This window comes from Biomphalaria glabrata, chromosome 13 (genome assembly GCF_947242115.1).
Source record: "Biomphalaria glabrata chromosome 13, xgBioGlab47.1, whole genome shotgun sequence".
In the NCBI taxonomy this organism is placed as follows: Eukaryota; Metazoa; Mollusca; class Gastropoda; family Planorbidae; genus Biomphalaria; species Biomphalaria glabrata.
In genome coordinates, this window is record NC_074723.1 from 38,229,603 (window position 1) to 38,241,031 (window position 11,429).

At 33.0% G+C, this 11,429-nt stretch overlaps 1 long non-coding RNA gene across 1 annotated transcript; it reads left to right on the plus strand.

Moving 5' to 3' along the window:
* Nucleotides 1-2,533: 2,533 nt before the first annotated feature.
* LOC129922319 (uncharacterized) lies at nucleotides 2,534-8,616 on the plus strand. Its single transcript, XR_008774293.1, has 2 exons — nucleotides 2,534-6,821; nucleotides 7,649-8,616. It is a non-coding gene; the product is annotated as an uncharacterized LOC129922319 (long non-coding RNA).
* Nucleotides 8,617-11,429: the final 2,813 nt, after the last annotated feature.

Below are 11,429 nucleotides of genomic sequence, written 5' to 3' on the forward strand. Positions count from 1 at the left end.
TTTTGGAAAATTTTGATGCTGAAAGATGGAAGGTAATTTTTGTAATTTTTTTCAGTATAAATCTAATTCATTAGCGATTATCAATATAGTCTTCTTATAAATATAACAGCCTAAGTGAAATCTTGGCCTAAACTGTTAATACTATCTCATCTTCTGTGTGTTTCATATCAAAATTTTAGATGGAATAGAAAGTGAAGTCCCTGCTATTGTGTTGGTCATTCCTTCCTGCTTCCAACAGATTGATAAGTAAGTGGATGAATGTTTACATGTTAGTGAAATTAAAACTAGTTGTAAAGTAGGTCAAGTTACAAAATGATTTTTATTTTCTATCCACAAACCTAAATCCTTTGTGAAGTAGCTCTAATAATCTCTTATTATTAAAGATTCACACTTTCATTGAAATACTGTCTATTGATTAGTATGCACTTTCAATGAAGTCATTTTCTAATCTTTTGTTTTGTCTTTGTTGATTTTAGATTAGGAGAACAAATCAAGGTCAATAGTTCTATTGATTGCTGCTGATAAATGGTCACATTTAATCCAGTTTTTAAGTGCTGCTATTTCCCAGACACAGTCCAAAGATGTAAGTACACAGTTGGAATAGGGAGTTATTTATCTATTAATCATCTTTTTTTTTTATTTCTGTATGTGGTAAAAGCTCATAAAATAATATTTTGTTATTATTCATAGTTATGTTTTTCCTGCTGAAGATGATGAATGAGGCAGCAGACATCTTGAAAGGAGCTGATTTCGAGTTCCTTCAACAGTCTTTTCATTTTATTTAGGAAGAAGCTCATCAGTCACTTCAAACCAGGTACAATAAGCAGTAATGTTTGTACTGTAGATATTAGGAATTAGTGTTGCAAACAGAAAGAGATTAATTTTTTCCTTCTCATGATTAAATTATTCTTACCATAATAATAATAATAATGTTTTAATCTGAGGAAATGTGTTTTACATATGTTTACTGTATATTAGAGTGGGGGCAGGGCTGGGTGCGGAATGTGGTCATTGACAGAGCATGTCAAACACAGAGCAAAGAACCAAATCAATATGTGCTTCACATAATCCTGGGTGACATGCTTGCAAATGTCACTTATCAGAAAGACCTTTTTTTTTTTTGCGATAGAGATCATCTAATGATTATTTCACTTGGCACTGCATTGCTGCTAGGTGGAGTTGTCATATAAGAGTGCTACTGGTTCATGTCCTGGTCAGTGTTGTCATGTAGTTGGCTATATTTAATTCACCATGTTCTCTCGTTAATAAAATATGGTCCCTAGTGCTGGCTTTATTATTAAGTAATATGTATGCATTGATCATTATTTTAGCACTTAGCTTCATTTTTGTATTTAGAACTAAAAGTAGCTCATAAAAGCCCAAGGGCAATACAACAATTTTAACATCACAAAAGTGAGACTTCTAGATTATATTAAAGAAGAGAAAAATTGGCTTCAGTAAATTCAGTTCATTTCAGTTTCTTTTTTCATTTCATTGTGAAGGAATTTTTCTTGTTAGTTTATATTGAGCCTTTCTAAAAGTATCATTTGTGCTTATTTGTTATAGGATTCAAGTTTATGATATATAACTGTTCAATTGTCTTAAGTGGATTTGTGTCTATTCTATACTAGTTCATAGATTCTCTGCTCTGAGAACCTCTATATTTAATATATACTATAAAAAAACTTTAAAATCATGTTTTGAAAATAGGTTTGTGTGTAGGAAAAAAACTGTTTGCATACTACATAAAGAAAAATTTGGTTTCAAAGGCAAAATTAGTTTATTAGGAATACAGTATAGAATCTTGAATCAATTCTTTAATTGTGGTCTTAGTTTTTGAGATCTTAAATAACAGACTGCACAAAACAAATTATTGAATTAGTTCATATTTCCTAATTTAAAGCTAAAGTATGCAAGAACTTTTTATTTTTAAATGCCATGGGTGCATGGAACAGCTTGCACTAATTTGAAAATGTGTTATGAATACAGTTTAAATCAGTAATGAACAACTATATTTCCATGTACATATGTTTTTTTTAAAGAATTATTTGAAAAATAAAAATTAAGTTGTTACCAAGTCCATATATCCAAAATTAATGTGACTTGATCTCTAACACAAATTTGTTCTTATTTAGGTGATGATGGAGTCATAAACAGTAGGATACAGAGGTGGAACAAAACTGGAGCTTTAGTTTGTTTGTTTGTAGTAAGTCATTTTTCTTTTTTTGAAGTCATTTCGTTGCGACAAATCAACTAATTTGTTTGATTTTTTTTTTTAAGAAAAAGTTAGTTTTTGAGTTTTGTCAACACAAGTCAGTTACTTTAAAGCTGTAATTCTCTCTACTGTACAACAGTATTTCTGGATTAAGGCATGCAATAAAATTTTGGGTTATTTCTTGTCTAGGAACTTGGCATCTACTCCAGACATTATTCTGAAGAACACTCAAGTAAAAGAAAAGAAGAAATGTTAAAGGTTAAGGACCTGGTCTCCAATCATAGTTACACTTCAAAAGCTTTAATTTGAAAGGTCAGTACTTAGTGATGGGAACTAAACTAAATTTAAAAAGTTAAACTAAAACTAAGTTTCAACTAACAAAAAGTAGTTAAACTAAAAGTTTATCATGAATTTCAAAATGTAGTTAAACTAAACTAAAGATTAATCATACCATACAAACCTTTTCATAACTTTGGGGGGGCGGGATCTAGACCTATCTAAAATCATTCGACTCTATGCCTGCAGCTTGAACTAATTCTTTTAACATTGTAGAGCATAATAACATCAGTATTGAGGAAGATGTTTCTTACATAAACGTTAATGCACAATAAAATTTAAAAAAAAAGATGTCTAAATAAATATGTGCGCTTGTATATTTGCCTTGAATTAAAACCTTTACCTGGTACTTTTACAAAAAAAATTATATTAACTTATTATTATACCGGTAAAGTTTAAAATCTCATTAAATAACAGATTTAGAATTTCAGATTTAGATCTAGTAACGAAAGATATAGAAACAAAATTTTGGAGTGTTATTTTCTTGTCTGACCACTCAAAAACACTATTGCATAACCGTTAAAAGTGTGCATAGAAAAAACCATGGGGTGGTCTTGTCACTATGGGCCGCACACTGCAGTACACTAGACCTACATGTGTCTATGTCTATCTGATCAGGTTGTCAAAATCACTGTCTGTTTACTTTTTGGGCAGGAAGGGTGTGTACAAATTTCAGTGTAAAGATAGATCTACGAACATGCTTGACTAAACATGGGCCAGTGTGTTATTTTCTTGTTTGACCACTCAACATTAAGCAAACACAATTGCATAACGTGCAATGAAAAAAAAAAAACAGGGTAGTCTTGTAGTATCATTGACTACACATGTACAGTACACTAGGCCTACAGACTGTTAAAATCAGTCGGACACAGTCTATTTACTTTTTGGTCTGGGAGGGTATGGATTAGGATGTTGTTTTTTTCTAGAGTTCATTATGCTAATGCTTTTAGATCTATAATTGAGACATAGATCTCAATAATAAGTCTTAAGACTAGAATCTATTATATGTCTCTGCTTCATCAAAGGTTTAAGCTATAAAAAGGTTGTACTTGATGTTCCTGCAGAGAATGAATTGACTAAAACTACTAAATATTGACCTAACTCGCTAATCAGATTCCCACTATAAACAGAAATTAAACACCAGAACATGATTTTAGAAAAAACTCGGAACAACTCTATTCATAATATTGCATAAAAGCTTTTGGTAAACAAATGTTTAGCAACATTTAATACTACTGCTAGTTTCAAGTGCAGATATTGACTCACGGGTAGCTTCTACTTTACCCTCTTCAAATGCAGACTGACAAAATAGTTGTTAACTGCATCACTCTTTGATAATCAAAGGTTGTTGATATCACAAGACCAGAAAACTGGGATGTGCTTTTCAACCGCTACTACATGTTGAAAATTTTACAAATTTTAATTAAACATTTTAGTTTGTAACTAAAAAAAATAATTAAACTATGATTTTAACTAAACTATTTTTTTCTAGTTAAACTTTGGCCTTAATTAATTTGTTTTAGTTAAACTAAAAGTTTCTAGCTTTTTAATTAACTCTTGCACAGTGATATATAATGTCTGATTAGATTTAAGTAGATCTAGATATAGATAGATCTAGATCTAATGAGACTAATAAAAGTCCAACTACAAGTCTAGATTTATCTAGAGTTCTAATCTAGATTCTTGATCAAGAAAATATCATCTAATGAGTGATTTATAGTAGATAAATCTTTACTAGGAATTACTAGTGTCTAGAAAATCTAGGTTTAGTCCTAGATTTTAGTGATAATGAATGATACATTATTTAAAGAATATAATAAATATAATTAATTCTACATTATTTTAAAAAATTCAGCGACATCTTTTTAAAGTCGCTGCAACAGGCCAGTTTAAAAAACGCTGGTGGACAAAATTTCCTAAAATGTTTTCAAAGTCTGTTCCCATCACTGATTGAAGTTAATGTTAAACTATTGGTAGAGTTAGTGAGACAAAAAATTCAAGTTCAAAAATGGAGGCATGTGTTTGTGCGTGCTAAATAAAAACTTGAATGTAATAGCCACTAACTATCAGAAAAAAAATTTTATTCTTCTTCTTCTTCTTGAAACTGTCAGTTAGAGTTGAGCCTTCGGCTATTTGGAACTCTAGGCCAGCAAAAGTGAACAATAGCTCTCTCACCTCACCAGCCTGAATGAGAACAGTGTACACTGGCGGGTGGGTCAGACTCACGGCAAGAGGCCGCGTACACTAAGACCCCCGCCATTTTCCTTTTCTATACCAGGCTAACCATGCGGGACACGCCATTAATGTAACAGCCCCTTGAGAAACAGCGCCTGGATTGTGACAAGGTTGTGGGAGCTTTTTTACAACTCTGCGCAGTGCAAGAGGATGCTCTCGCACCCCCTTAGGCACCCCCACGGGAGTCTTGTTTTGCTACCCTTTAACTTCGTTTCCTCCTACGATGGTTTCCACCCGGGCACCACTATGAGGCAGGGTAGCATGCCCGGGAAAAAAATTTGTATCAAATGATGATTAATTTATATGTCAAGATAATGTCAAGATTTTGTAACCACTTATTAATCTGCGTGTCATGTGTTTATCTCAAATACCAACTATCTTTATTTTCCAACAAAGGAACCAAGGCCTTCTGAAAATCCTATTTTGAAAATTGTTTTATTTGGATTCATGTCAAAATATTTAAAAGATCCATTTTGTATAATTTAAATAATAATTGTGAAATTCAACTTGATATAGCCTAGATTTTAGTCCTACTCATAATATTCTGTATGTATAAATGATTATTTTTTCAATGAGGTTTATAGGCATATTAGTCAAATATTGGATATGTAGCATTAAACAATATAAAATTTGTTTATAGTAGGGGTGCACTGGATAGTACTTTTTTATATCCGGCCGGAGCCGAATACCTAAGTGTCTTGTAAATAGCTTGTATTGCTGAGCATTTTACGAAACTGTTAATAACATACCTATATTTGTTTGTTTTTTTCTCCTTTTATATACCTTATTGTTTTAAACTCTGTTACTGATTGATTTATAAAAGGTTAACAGTATAAACAAAAATTAATCTGTGTAGCATGAGCGTGTCTGTATGTATGTACAAGGCCACCAACTATAAAGGCTGTGTGTTGGAGGGTCAATGTAAAATATGTTAGTAAATATTTAACTAGTTACTAATGTAAATCTCTCATCTGGCTTGTATGGTGGTTGGATGTATGTGTTCAAGAATTTCTGACCAACAACTTGTAATTTTAAGTCCAAAGACTGCTTCTGGATTCAAGGGCATAATACTGATAGCTGTTAGTTAATAGTTGGAATCTGAAGCGTTGTCGGTCATATATTTATTAATCCATTTGCGGCAAACGATATTTTATTAACAGCAGGAACATCTATTATACCTACTCATAGCCAGAGCCTTAAATGTTGCGAAACATAGATTTAATTGTAGTCTGTAGGCCTTTTATTGATATCTATGCTTAGATCTACTGTTATATAGATCTAAGAGAATTAGGAAAACCAAAAAAAACAAAAACATATTTGTTTTATTTTATTGTGCAACGAACGTTTGTTCAGCGCCCTAAATGACATTTCTCTCCAAGTAAACAAACTTAGTCTCATCATCTAGTTACCTCTAGACAGTGTCAATATTTCTCAACAATCTGCGTTAATCCATTCTGGCTTAAGAATGGTCAATGTCTATCAATACATTGTCATGGATTAAACAAATAAGAAGTTGAGCATGTTGAGTCTCTTGAGCCCTCCCTTAAAAGATACCCCTGGTCAGTGTCTGTTTGGCTTGTAGTCCAGCCTCCTAATTGAGACTTAAAGTAAACAAACTTATTGTCCCGGCCAAAAGTATAAAAGGTGTGGCATGTGGTCCAGACCCTTGATTGACAACCTATCTCATAATAAACAAACTCATACCAGATTAACCTTATAAAGATTTGGCTTGTAGTCCCGCCCCTAATAAAAATTCTTCTCTAAGTAAACAAACTCAGTTCCCTCATAAGATGTGACCTCTGGAAAGTGTCAACACGTTGACATCTGGCTTGATGTGGTAAGCTGCCTATCTGTGAACTCAATGTTATGGACTATACAAACAAAAAGAGGTGGGGGTTGCTCATCTCTACCTCTGGAGATATACCCGCACATCTAGACAGATTATCAGCGTGGCGTAGTTAAGGAATATTACATGTTTACTAGACCACTCAAAAGTCAAGACAAGCTTTTAAAATGTGCATGACATCGTTGCTATGTATGTAATGCGAATTTATAATGTAAAGTCTTATTTCTATTTAGATTAACACGCCTTGTCTTTGTACTAAAAAAATATTTGGTGCATATTCATAGTTTTTAGTTTTAAAAACAGATTTTTTTATTTGAAACAAAAAAGTTAATGTATTTCAGAACTGACATTATTGAATCATGTCCACTTTATGAGTATTGGTTTATTTTTATTAACATGGAGATTTAGTTTAAACTTCTTGTTGGACATCGTTTATCAGCATCGACTACCTTTATATTGTTTGCCTTTCGCCTGTGTTGTTTCGATATTTAAGTGTTACCTCCGTTTGGCGTATCTGGAAAACACTTAGCACGGAGGCGCATAACAATATTCATAGAAATACAGGTGTAGCTTTTACTATCCGGTAGTGATATCCAACCGGAGCCGGATAGTGAAAAGTGCAGAATATTCAGCAGAAGCCAGAGCCGGAGCAACTATCCAGTGCACCCCTAGTTTATAGGCATATACATCAAATAATATTCTATCTGCATGATGACTGGGTTAAGTTTAGGGATTTGGTTAGGTGAACCCCATGACAAAAGTCAAGGAACAGATGATATATAATATATACAGTTAAGCATTCTGTATTTAAAAGATCTCTAACATAAAAAGTTACTCACTAAAACAACTTAAATTTCCTTACTAAGTCATTGCAGTGTGTTAAATTAGTCTTTCTGATTTCATGATTAGCCATGTAAGCTGTCCATTTCACACACTAGAAAATGATTTTTTAAATATATTTAGTTACTTAACTTTATTTTTGATATTAATACAATAAACATTCTTTTATTTTACAGGTCTTATATTTTTGTGGAAATAAATTTTACTATTGGAGTTTTTGTAGCTGCCAGAGTGGATCAAGGTGGATGTGATATCTATTTATAAACATGTATACCAGTATATTGTAATCAGTGATTTTCATTTTTTGGTAACAGTTTGTTTCCATTTAGATTGCAGTCTTTCTTATGTGAAAACAAGATGTCTGCATAATCTTAGAGGACATTTTTAAACTCATTTAAATTTATTAGATGAAATATTTATAAAACATACAATGTAAATTGTTTTGTAAAATGATTATACATTTGAGTTCATAAAAATGTGTAATTTTTTAATGGCATCATGTTTCTGCTTATCTGTATCTGATACTGATGATGTGTTTTCTAAATCTATTACTGCTTCACCATTGAGGAAAAACTGCACATGTTTAAACCCATATCTGAAGTAACTTTCCAGAAAAAAAAAAGATGTATGTTGGACAGTGTCCAAAATTTCAAATTATTTCCTTCAAAATGTTATCAATTTCCTCCATAACTTCATAACATTATTGAATTTTTTCCTTCAGAACACAATTGTAAATTATCTTTTTTTTTTTTTTTTTTTTTTTTGTTAAACCACAATGAGAGTCTAATAACTAATAGTCTAGCAAACAATTACTTATAATTTGCCTTATTATTATACAATATTAAGATTTACTTCTGCAGGGATGAAAAACTTTTTTTAAAATACAATAGACATGTATAATAATAAAGTACATTCACACCTGACTCACTCATAATTTACATGTGAAAAGTTTATATCAGATTGTTTCTATTTAATGATTTGATTGCCATCAGTGTCTTGTATCTCTTTTGTGATGGTAAAGTCACAAAATGTAGGAAACCCCACTGTGTTTGGTCCAGTATGTGGGTTATTATATGTAAGTCTATTGTATTTTCTATATTATTTTACAAATGTAAAAAAAATAAAAAGAAATTGTTACACTGTTGATGTTTTTAAACTAACATTTTTATTTATTTATGCTTACATATCTGTTGTGTTTTAGTTTGTTCATAAATATAGATTCTTAAATTAAATTGTTTGTTTCCGCACTTATAAACCATGATCATCTGTAAGCCTATCTTGACTCTTTTTTTTTTTTTTTAAGTTCCAGAAAACATTTATATTTTTTTTCTTGAAACCACTCTATGGAAGCCTCAATTTTAATTATATTAACTTTCATCATAAACATTGGATAGCTGCCTGGTTGTAATGTAGCGGTTTGCTACCATCTCAAGAAGAGCTTTTCCATGAAACATGCCTTTCCAAAACACTCACTATTCTTAAAGATAACCTTCACCCATTAAACCACTGTTACATAAGATCTGAATGAAGTGGTTGTCTCCTTTCCATTAGAACTAAAACAGAAAGATTTTAAAACTCCTTCATCTCACTGTCGGTCAGAGTGTTACAAGATCATCTATCATCATCGAGAAGTTCATAGAAGTCTAATTCATAAAGCGCTGGTTGTGAGTGTGTCTGTGTTTTGTGTGTGAATGTTGTTCGTATTTGCATCTATAATGTTATTGTTACAGTAGTTGTGCTGAGGTTGTCAATTGTTGTCAAACTGAATATCCATTTTCTGGACTGTCGATCAGAATTCTCAATGGTCCAGAGTTCATACTCTGGCAGTCTGCCCAATGACATCCCCGTCATCTTGCAGGAGGTTTGTACGTGGAATTATGTTATCCTGAAGGTACATCTGAAACATGTAAAGCAAACATTTCTTTAGTCTGGCACACAACTTGCACAAGCTTGGACATATGTCGAATACCAGAATAGTTTACTCTAAAGAAAAGTGTAAATATTTGAAATCCATAAATCTATATATGAAAGTCAAAACATGGACTCGCTCTTCTGTGATTCTCCTATTTAAAGATAATTTAAAATTTTACCCAGTTTTTCATTACCTCTTCCTTGGAATAAGTGATCACTTTTTGCAATCCATTTCTTTACTAGAACTGATTTGGTACTCTTTCCTAAATGTTTTTTTTTTTTATTTCTGCACATAAATTTGTAAAATGTAAAATGCAACTTTTTATTCAACACAATATTTTTATTTTTTGAAAAAACTGAATATCACACTATAGCTTTTAGCCTTTATATGAGCCAATGCATGGACTAGATTGAGAATGGTAATGCCTTTTGGCAATGGTGAGTGACTACAAATTGAAAGATGTCGTAATGAACTTAAAACAGTTTACAGCCATTAAAAGAACAATAAATACAATAATATTTTTAATTACAATTTGACTAAGCCAAACTTAAAATACACTCAAAAGTACATTCAGCTTAATGTCCATGTTAACATTTCGGAGAAAAAAACAACAAATCTGTTTCATTGTGTTATTAGTAGAGTTGATCATGGATTCTCCGTAATGAAGAAAATCCTGTTAAAGGGAAAGAATCAAACTAAGGATCTATAGTAATAAGGCTTGTCTTCGAGTCCGAAGATTGATGAGGAATACAGTATTTCCTGTTGCTTCGCAGCACCAGCTATGACCTATATATTTTGCCACTTGCAGCACAAATGTAAACATAGAGTTGAAGCTAGGTGCTGAAACAAATGATACATACATATATTAAACATAAATGAATGACAGCACCAGGGACCAAGTTTTTAAGAGAGAAAGTAGTGAATTAAAATGCTACGAAAATAAGGGCATGTGCCGACCGAGGCTCGAACCTGTGACACTGGATTCGACACCACCGCCTAGCGATAATGCACCAAGCGAAACTAGCCTCTAGACCATCGGAATGTCCAAAAAACATTCTTCTGATCCAGAGTCATTTCGCCCGTATGCAAATTACCACCCCAGTGGTCAAAGGTCACAAGCTCCAGCTAGCCCCTCCCCCACCCTCGCAGCATCCGTTCACTAACAACTTCGATAGAGCCGACACAGACAGCCGTTAGGCATGTATTAGACAAACGATGGCTCTATCTAATTGTTTATCTCTCACAAAGACAAGTGGACAACATAAACACATTACATATAGAAGCTTCAGTGGGTACGAGCAATAATGCTGTAAACGTAAATGTAAACATAGAGTTGAAGCTAGGTGCTGAAACAAATGATACATACATATATTAAACATAAATGAATGACAGCACCAGGGACCAAGTTTTTAAGAGAGAAAGTAGTGAATTAAAATGCTACGAAAATAAGGGCATGTGCCGACCGAGGCTCGAACCTGTGACACTGGATTCGACACCACCGCCTAGCGATAATGCACCAAGCGAAACTAGCCTCTAGACCATCGGAATGTCCAAAAAACATTCTTCTGATCCATTCTTCTGATTGCATACGGGCGAAATGACTCTGGATCAGAAGAATGTTTTTTGGACATTCCGATGGTCTAGAGGCTAGTTTCGCTTGGTGCATTATCGCTAGGCGGTGGTGTCGAATCCAGTGTCACAGGTTCGAGCCTCGGTCGGCACATGCCCTTATTTTCGTAGCATTTTAATTCACTACTTTCTCTCTTAAAAACTTGGTCCCTGGTGCTGTCATTCATTTATGTTTAATATATGTATGTATCATTTGTTTCAGCACCTAGCTTCAACTCTATGTTTACATTTACGTTTACAGCATTATTGCTCGTACCCACTGAAGCTTCTATATGTAATGTGTTTATGTTGTCCACTTGTCTTTGTGAGAGATAAACAATTAGATAGAGCCATCGTTTGTCTAATACATGCCTAACGGCTGTCTGTGTCGGCTCTATCGAAGTTGTTAGTGAACGGATGCTGCGAGGGTGGGGGAG